General features: G+C 47.7%; 1 pseudogene; it reads right to left on the bottom strand.

Annotated features, from left to right (window-relative positions):
* Positions 1 to 9,729: 9,729 nt before the first annotated feature.
* Positions 9,730 to 10,033, bottom strand: part of LOC107111070 — a 13,267-nt pseudogene continuing 12,963 nt past the window's right edge.

The following is a 10,033-nucleotide window of genomic DNA, read 5'->3' as shown; positions in this document are numbered from 1 at the left end:
ATATCCCCAAAAGAAAATATATGCACATTTCAAGATGACGAGGGACCTTTTTAAAAAATCGGTCAAAGGAAAGGAAGAAAAATGGGTGATTAGGAGGATTTTGGTGAAGGTAGGAAATCTAATGATTGGGATGATTGAAGGGGGGAAATCTGGGTTGATTAGGTGTTTAGGCATGGGGTGGGGGGTAAAGATCACAGGCATAGCAAGAGGGACGGAGGCAGGGTTCAATAGGGGGAGTGGGATGGGATTCTTCTCCCTCATAAGTTCTCACACATCTCTCTCTTGTACCAGATAAAATTGCAGCCTTTAGCCTAAAAATAAACTGTAAAGGTAACTATTGAAGTTCCATTTGAAAAGAAAAGAAGTGGATTTATGTGATTGCATTTTGCCCTTATTCTATGAAAACTACATATTCTATTTGTTTAATGAGGCCTCAGTCAAGAAGAGAACAGATACAACAACAAATTTATTATCTTTGGACATGCTGAAGTAATTGGGAGAATTGCTTTAAAAAGAATCCAAATAGATTTAAAGATTGCTGGAATATTTTGAGCTGGAGCTCTCTCTCTGTCTCTCTCTCTCTCTCACACACACACAGAGTAAATTCCATTTAGAAAGTTTGCAGAGTATAGATGCCACCTAGTGCCCAGCTATATGTATTTTTTAGAATCAGTGTTTAAAAATTAGAGTAGTTCTCATAACTGAAAATGCTATCCAGAATGCATGAATTAAAGCAGACATTTTTCACAATTCTGGCATCTATGTTCAGAGTACTTTTCAAGGTTTGGAAGTCCCCTGGCCAAAATGACCTCTCATGACCCCACTGGGTCTCCATATGAAAGGATGGGCCAATGTGCATACAGCGGGAGTATCAGCACACATGTCCACATGTGACTGAGCACATTGGCTGCCCCATAATCAGGAACACTGTCTTTACAATGTTTCTGTCTTTCTTTAGTGAGCAAAGGACCTCTACCACTGGTGGACCCTGCACGGTTAGCCTTTTTTGTCCAGTGGATAAAGCACTCATTTACGGCCACAAATTTTACCAGAGATTAAGGGGAACTATACGCTACACTAAATTCAGTGTATTTCTACAGCCCATTTCTTAAGTCTTGTTTTTTTAATGCCTTCTGTAATGAGTAGTTATTCTATCATTTCAGGATACATAGAATCCATTGGGATTTGAAGCAGATAATTACTACAGCTAAGTTTTATGCACGCTAGTTCTAAATTAAAGCTTCCTTTGCCCCCCAATCCGGAAGAAAGACAGACACATTTCTTGGGTACTGAACGGGCCACTTTATTAACTTCACTAACAACAGTAACAACAACGATGAACAGCAAGGGCAATACAGATTGTGGCATGGCCAGGCCAGGGGTCCTAGACCCCTCCCCAGTCATTTGTACTAGGGCGATCCACCCAGCCCCAGCTGGTAGCCAAAGGTATGGCTCACAACCAGTCAGCACGGCAAGTGGATGATGGCCAGGGATAAGCCAGAACCCCCCGAGCCTCGAGGCTCAAAGGGATGACAATCCCGGGCAATCATCTAGGCAGTCTGCTTTCCCCGCCCGGGCTACAGGGCCCAAAGACTGTACTGGCAAGACCCCTATGCCCCAATCGGGGTTATATGCCGGTGGTCACCATGCCACAATCTGATAAACTAACGGACCGCACGGTCATATGCCCGCTTCGTGCTAGGCGCGATGGCCAAGCCGATTGCCCTGTGGACCTTTACCTTCCAATCGACCAGAGCTCCTGCGGCATGGGAACCGGCTGCAAGTCGGCTTCTGGAGCCAGCTGACGGAATCTTTCCATCTGTTTGCGAGAGAGAGCGTCAGCCACCCCATTGTCGACCCCAGGCACATGTCGTGCGAGGAACAGAATATTGTACCGAAGGCAGCGCAGGGTAAATGCCCTCACCAACGCCATGACCCGCGGTGATCTGGATGTGAGGGAGTTGACAATTTGCACAACCGCAAGGTTGTAGCACCAAAAATGAACAGTGTGGTTAGCCAACATGTCCCCCCACAACCATACCGCCACCAGGATGGGAAAGAATTCCAGAAAAGTAAGGTCACGCTCCAGTCCGTTGGACCTCCACTCGACAGGCCACTCCTCCGCGCACCAGTGCCTCTGAAAATAGACACCGCCCTGGGGCAACCACTTTGCAAGCAAAGTTGAGATGCCCCACCAGTTGCTGAAACTCGCGCAAGGTGGCCTTTTTCTTCTTCATAAAACTAGCCACCCTGGCTCACAAATCCTTCACCTTGGCTACCGGCAGCCTTGAAGCCTGTGCAACAGTGTCGAGTTCAACCCCCAAGAATGTCAAAACCTGTGTGGGGCCCTCCGTCTTCTCATGCGCTAAGGGTACTCCCAATTCCTCTGCCAGGTCCAAAAATCCCTGAAGGATGAGCGCACACTGTCCCGAGCCCCCCGGGGCAACAAATAAAAAATCATCCAAATAATGAACCACAGACGGAATCCCCGTACGCTGCCGTAAGGCCCACTCCAAAAATGAACTAAAATGTTCAAAAGCAGCACAAGACACCGAGCAGCCCATAGGTAAAGCTCGGTCCATGTAAAAGTGTCCCTCAAAATGGAACCCCAGCAACTCAAAATCGCTGGGGTGTACCGGTAGAAGGCGAAATGCAGACCTAATATCGCATTTGGCCATCTCGGCACCAATCCCGCAGCGGTGCACTATCCTAACTGCCTGGTCGAAGGAAGTGTACCTGACGGAGCACAAGGATTCCGGAATAGCATCGTTAACTGATGCCCCTCGCGGATAAGATAGGTGATGAATCAACCTATATTCACCCTGCGCTTTCTTGGGCACAATACCTAACGGAGAAACTCGGAGGGTGGCCACAGGCGGGGCCGGAAAGGGTCCTAGGACCCGGCCCTCCAGCCTTTCCTTCTCAATTTTTTCCCTAACTATGTGCTCCTTTCCCAGAATGGATGCCAAATTGGGTGCCATGTAAAATTTTCTCGGACCTTGATATGGAATGCGGAAGCCAAACTTAAAACCTTGCAACAGAAATAAACCATCTTCCCGTTTCGGGTATGAACCTAGCCACCTCTCAAGCACTCTCGTTTTTATGGGACTGGGGCCCTTTTCCGCCAGCTGGTCCCGGTCCCCCCTGGTCTGGTCTCTTCCGACCCCGATGGGCTTTGCCTCGGTAGCATGCCGAAAAAGGGTGGGAGCCACCACAAAGGGGGCATTCATGCCGGTATTGGCATGCCTTCCTGTTGCAAATACCCTGCGCCCCAAACTCCCAACAGATTTGGCGGGGTTGAACTGCCTGCCCCGCCGAATCGCGGGGACTGGGCACTGAGGACAAGCACTGCACTAAATGACCACTGTGCGACCAGTCACCCGTATTGGGGCATGCTGGGGACATGTGCTGAAGCCACAGGTGTGAATGTACTTGATCCCACCACATGGCTGGGTTCATAGCCGCCCTCATTCGGAATTCTTCATCATATTGAAGCCACGCAGGGCCAGTGAAGCCCGTATAGGCCTTATAGATGATGTCAAAATACTGGAATAGGGACGCTGCTCTCCAAGGGTGCGCTTTTGCTATAACCCCCGCATATACTACAAAGCCGGCCACCCAGTTAGCCCAGGTCCTGTCCACTTTCATCCTCCTGAGCTTCTCCTTGTCCTTATCCTCTAAATCGTCCTTATCCTTCTTTTCTAATTCCCGAAAAAGAAGGGAAAAAACATCCACGTAATCCCCTCTACATATTTTTTTCCCTGGTAGCTGGCAACAAGTGATCTCCCAATGGCGAAGCCACGTCCCCATGGGGGAGCGCTGCAACAGGTGTGGCAGCATAAGAAGCCCCACTCAGCACTGGGGAGCCACCAAACTGACACATACAAAAAGGTGGTTGGCTAAACCCACACTGGGCCCCATGCCCTGCCATCTGACTAGGTGGTGAGGCCCAATATTGCCCCCTACTGAGGGCACATGTAGAGCCAGCCCCAACCGAAGCTGGGGTAGATGAGGCCCCGCAAGGCCCCCAAGGCCAAGCCACCCCCACCCGGGAAGACCCCTCAGACTTACCCCTTGTATCAACCTTGGGCACCGAAGCTGTCCCTTGTTCTGCTGCTCCATGGGATTGCATTAAGTCAGAGGGCCCCTCACCAGCATCCTCCTGCCGGCCAGCTCCTCCACTGATGGTGCCTGCACCTGCAGAAACCTTGCCCTCAACGAGAGAGAGACGGGTCAAAACTTCAGCCTGGAAACGCTTAGCCGACAATGCCCGGGTTTCTTTCCTCCCAGCCTGTCCTGGAACAGGTGGGGTGCGGGGAACCACTACGCCAGAAGCCTGCTCTACTGCCAACAGCCTTGCCATAATTGCTTGCTGCACTTCATCACCCGCCTCATCCTCTGAGGAAGATAAGGTTGGCGCCGGTCTTTTTGGCCCAGGCTTGGGTGCCGGTTTCTTCTCCTTGGCGCGCCCAGTGCCCTTCTTCGGTGCCATGGCAGGTTGCCCAAGAATGTAGCCCAAATCCCCTTCTGAACCTAATAAGCCTTCCACAAAATGGCCACCCAGACTTCAATGGGCCCCAGGCTACAAAATGGCCGCTGTACCACAAAATGGCCGCCTAGGTCTTTTATCAGCCACGTGCTCCCGTGCTTCACCAAAAGGGGTGCAGCCGCGTGCCCAAAATTTTACCGTGCTAGTAGTATCACTCCCTCAAATCGCTAAGCAGCCTGCAGATTGGGGGGGGGGAACCCTCGCCCACTAATGCTTCCTCCGGTGACCGACCGCAATAGGAGCCCCCCAGGAAGGAAAGAGCCAAGCAGCAGGCGGGGTAAGCTGAGCAGCGGGGGGGGGCAAAGCCGCGCTGAGGGGGGAACTTTAAGCTGCCAAGGGAACAAGGCCGCCAAGGGTCTTCAACCCCTTCTCGCTCCCACCCCCAACTTCGCTCCAAAAACAAGGCCCTCCAGCCGACGGGCAACCAACCCACCCCTCAGCCCACTCCCCAATACCGCCTGAACGCTGGCGGGACTTCCCCACGCCAGCTGCCACCGTATCTTCCGTTCGGGAGCCGCGCGTCCTCCGAGCCGCACTCTTGGCTCGCCAGTTTCGCCGCTCCCTCGATCCCACGCCGGGTCAACTCCTAGGTCGGCCGACCGGAGAGCTCCGTAAGAGCTCTTCCCAGTCGAGCGTTCGGGTGTGCACTGAAGGAGGGAAGCAGGGGCCGGCCTCACAGCTCCGGCCCCGCCCCCTGGTCAGCCCCGGATGCGGCGGTTGCCGCGCCCCCTGTCTCTCTCCTGCAGGGCGGCAAAGGCGGCCCCCGGGCTGCACGGCCGGACCGACAGCCCAGGAACCGAATTAGTTAGTTATTGCAGACAAGACAGGCCAAATAGAAGACTGAAGATTGTAGGTTAAAATGCCTTTTTATAAACAATTTTTAAAAACAAACATTATTTGATAACTTGATCACACTCAGAAGGGCTGGGTTGCATAGTAAAATGTAATTCTGGTCTTCTGAACACTCTTGAGAGAACAGAATGTCCCCCATCCCCGAATAAAGGAATCAGTCATCTGGACACAGAAATCAGGAACCCAAGCAGATGTGATATGGGAGGTCAATAATTAGATCTCCCATTTTTAAAAAAGCACTGGGAGACTCCATATTTTATCAGAACAGTAGTACTGGTGGAGGGGATTAGTGGTGTCACATCTGTTCTGCACTCCAAATCCCTACTCCCACACCAGATAGTAGCCTTTTAGGGTAGTGTGTGTGTGTGTAGATAAAGGTCCTTGCACAGATTACCTGGTCTAATGTTTCCCTGTGACATAATAATAAGAGATTGGATTTATACCCCACCCTTCACAAGCCAAAGGCATCTCAGAGCACCTTACAATCTCCTTTCCCTTCCCCTCCCCACAACAGACACCCTGTGATGTAGGTGGGGCTGAGAGAGCACTTTCAAGAACTGCTGGTGAGAGAACAGCTCTGAAGGAACTTGTAACTGATCCAAGGTCACACAAGCAGTTGCATGTGGAGGCGTGGGAAATCAAACCTGATTCTCCCAGATTAGAGTCCGCTCTCCTAACCACTACACCAAACTGTCTCATGCCAGTATAGCACGTTTGGGTGTGCATGTGGTTGCACTTTGGTGTGATTATGCACAAAAACCACACAAGAGGGGGGAAAGTCCCCTTCTCCCTCTTATCTAATTTGGATCCTTTTATGCCAATGTTCAATAATATAATTTCAGAACTTTTCATCACATCTGGTATATCCCTCAATAAAAAAATAAAGATCCTTTGTATGAATGTAAAGAAGCACTTTTAGACGTCCTTTAGTAACAGTCAAACCCACTGGCTTTGCTCCATCTAGTCCCAAAGCACTAATCTGGACTAAAAATCAGTTTATGAGAGCCAGATGTAGGTACTAGAGCATGGGTGGACAAACTTGCTTAATGTAAGAGCCACATAGAATAAACGTCAGACGTTTGAGAGTTGCAAGACATGAACAAATATTACACGTTTTTACTGGGAAATATGCAGATTTCTTTTTATTAACATTAAACGAGACTGCCAAAAATAATAACAAAAGAGGTAAAAGCAGATATTGATAATGATATTTATTTGTCCAATAATATTTGTTTGCTAATGACATTTAGCTTCCCCAGCCACCCTACCGGGAGCCACACGATATGTGTGAAAGAGCCGCATGTGGCTCCCGAGCCACAGTTTGGCCACCCCTGTACTAGAGAGTTTACATTGGTCCCTTTCAATTGTTTGACCTTGGTGCTTGAACTCCATCTAAGGAAATCATGTGCTACACACAAACCTCCCAGTATGCATGGCTGACATTTTGTGTGCACAGGGAAACACATTTGCATTTCATGTGCATTCCGGTACCCACCAACATGTTTCCACAAAACACCAGTGTTCTGTTCACATGTACTGAAACCATACACACCTTGAAAATATGCACTGTATCACATCCACACAAAATCACTCGATTTTCCACACAAAATCAATCAAAGCACCAAGATTAAATGTCTGAAAATAGCTACTGGCTCTTCTACACCATACCCTTCATATAGACATTTCATGTCTGAAACCCCACAGAGTCTAGCGGCATAAAATATAACCAGAAGTTACCCTATTCATTTCCACATTCCCATCTAAACTTAAGGTTTTCATACAAGTTATTCTGTTTGTCACAACTAGACTTGCAGCTGTGGAGTTTATTTTTATCAACTCCTGCAAGCAATAAATCCTGGATACCAAAGCTGCATGTCTTACAACCTTCGTTACTATTAAGACTTGTTATTCTGTTTCCTAGTTGACTGATTTACAGTTCAATTAGTTGAGAGAAATTACCTGCTCCTTTTCCTCCCCTGCCATCACTGCCCACCACTTATTTTGAGTATCAAGGGCTGGAGATGCTGTCAGCCTGGACAGACTTTTCCTTGTGGGAAAATAATCTTTCTTCTGTTTTCCCAAGTGGCCCAGATGCATTGGAAGCACTGCTACTCAATGGCCATAGTCCTCATGGTTGGTCCAGGTCCACTACAAGGACTTTGTCAGATAGGCACTGTAAATTCTCTGCTAGGGCCTCATCTTCCATGTGCATTGCTCCCCTAGGGGGGTACCATGTGCCCCCACTGCCTACATGTACCCCATCAACATAATGGGGCAGATAGCAGCCCACTGGGGGCATTTTAGGTCATGAAAAGTGCAGAGGAAAGGTGTGCCCCCTTCTCCCTTTGGGCTGTGTTCCCAGTGAGGAACTTCCAGCACAGATCTGATAAAAAGTCCTAGTGGTGGACCCCTATGTGATGTGAGGGGTATGTAATGTGTAATTAAGCCCTTGACACAGAGTTAGGTGCTCTCAGGACTGTGCAAAAAGGATGGCTGGAGTTGGAAAATCACATGCAATAAAAACACCTCATTCAGGACAGAGCCTAAGGTATGTGGGTTTGAATTTGGTTTTCAAAAATCTATCTTCCTTTTTTCTTTTTCTTTTTTGCTCCTATTTGTTTTTTGCTTTTTAACTTTTTTCCCCTTCTGCCTCCCTTTGCCTACTTCGATTCACTGGGTAGGTTGGAAATGTATATGCACTGGTATGTGTAGGCAGGAAGAGAACTTAATTTCTCAGGTACAAATTAGCAAGCAACATACATATGGAATTCTTTTTTCCGATGAAAAGTAAAATATGTTTCAGAGCAATAGCCACATTTTTTTAAAGGACCTTTAAAAATATTTATTTGCTTATAAAGGGTCTGTATAGCCGCATACGCACAGCAGTAACAATAGCCTAAACACAGGTTCTGCCTTCATTCCTTCTAGTGAGTAAATTGTTGACCTGCTCTTGCCTAAAGTCTCACACGGTTACAACAAAATACACCACATTCAGTGAAAATCCTCGTCAATTGCTGAGTGATTGCTAATTGTTTGACCCACAATACACAATAGAAATGCCATCTGCAAAAAAACACCACCACCACACAATAACCGTTTTAACCTTTCCAGCAAGAACATTAAATAGGCATTACAACTTCTAGAGAAAGAAATTATTTTTAAAATACCTAACACCCTACACTGCTGACAGAGCCACTTTCCACCTGAAGGAACTGTGCCAAAATCAATGCTTAATATAAGGCATGCTTAATGAGAAAGCTTGTGGATTACAGTCACACACTGGACTTTCTAAAAGCTTCTCTTGACAGGATATTTAAATTACCCTGACCTTAAAGCAAATTTTCACATTAGGACTTTTTATGAACACACTGCATCAACAGCCCATCTGTGAGGCTGGTGAAACAAAAGTCATTAGACTCAGTCTAATGCAACTTAGCTACACAGATCAGATTGCTATTGCAGCTGAATAAAAGTCAGAACACTCATCAGTTACTGCTCAAATTCAGTCCATTTTGTTTGATGGCAACAGATACCCCAACACCCCCCCCAAGGTCAGAGTGACAGCAGTTTCAAATGATGGTCAATCTTTCAAATTTAACCTGGTTGAGATGACTGTGACTAGAACAGTTGAGTATTCCTTTGCCCTAAAACGTCATGTCAATTTTTGATTATGAATTTAACACACCATATAGATTATGAAGTCCTGATGAAGTTGGGTGTTTTCACAGTTTATGGTACTGTTTCATTGCTTTGTTGCATCCAGATGACATTAAAGACTAAAATAGGTTTCGCTTCTATGCACAACTTCCCCATATCCTTTCCCTAAGCGGAGGCTTGCCAACTTTTTTTTCCTGGCACAACTGCTATGCTTTGAACAGCTGTGCAGTTAGCAAAAATTAGCAGGTGAAGGCTTTCTAAGCAGTAGTGATGCAGCAGTGGGGAAAAAATTGTCCTATGCTGAAGTTCTGCTTGTCATTCAACTTCCAAAAAAAAAAAAGGCCCTGGAGCTTTGCCAGAAAGCTAACTGGCAGCCCTACTCCAGCAGTTTGGCCGCAAGCACTATCAGCACAGCACAGGAAAAGTGGGATGGAGATTGTGAGATCAGGACAGGCACAAAAATGCCACATTGTAACTTTCCCCAGCCATGCTCAGGTGTAAGGTTGTGATGGAACAGGCCTGCTTTGACTTGCAAGCCCTGCTCTGCCCACCCACTCCTAGGGGTTGCCAACTCCTGGAGGGGTTTACCACTTCCTTCCATTAGGGTATTCACCGTGGCCACCTGCTCGTTTTCGGGATTTCCCACTGGGAAGGACTCCCAGGTCCCCTTCCTAGTTCTGAGGCCTGGCCTCAGTGTCTCCCACTACCCAGCAACTGGTTACCATGGGGACCAGATACTGCTTTGGGGTTCCGCTGGGGAAATAGCCAGGTGCACACTGACCACTTTCCTCCCAGCCCAGGGGCCCCTCTTGTACTTGCATGTCCAAAATGGTGGGGGAATCTAAGTAGTACAGAGACTGAGAACCAACCTCATAAATAAAAAAGATTTATTGAAAATATTTACAAGCATCCTTAAGCACAGCACTAGATCAGCAAACGGATTTCAAAAGAAAACTGGTCAGACACACAATCCTC

The sequence above is a fragment of the Gekko japonicus genome, unplaced genomic scaffold, assembly GCF_001447785.1.
Source record: "Gekko japonicus isolate JY-2015 unplaced genomic scaffold, Gekko_japonicus_V1.1 scaffold676, whole genome shotgun sequence".
Classification (NCBI taxonomy): Eukaryota; Metazoa; Chordata; class Lepidosauria; order Squamata; family Gekkonidae; genus Gekko; species Gekko japonicus.
Note: the sequence above shows the minus strand (reverse complement) of the source record. Positions and strands in the feature narration are given on the sequence as shown.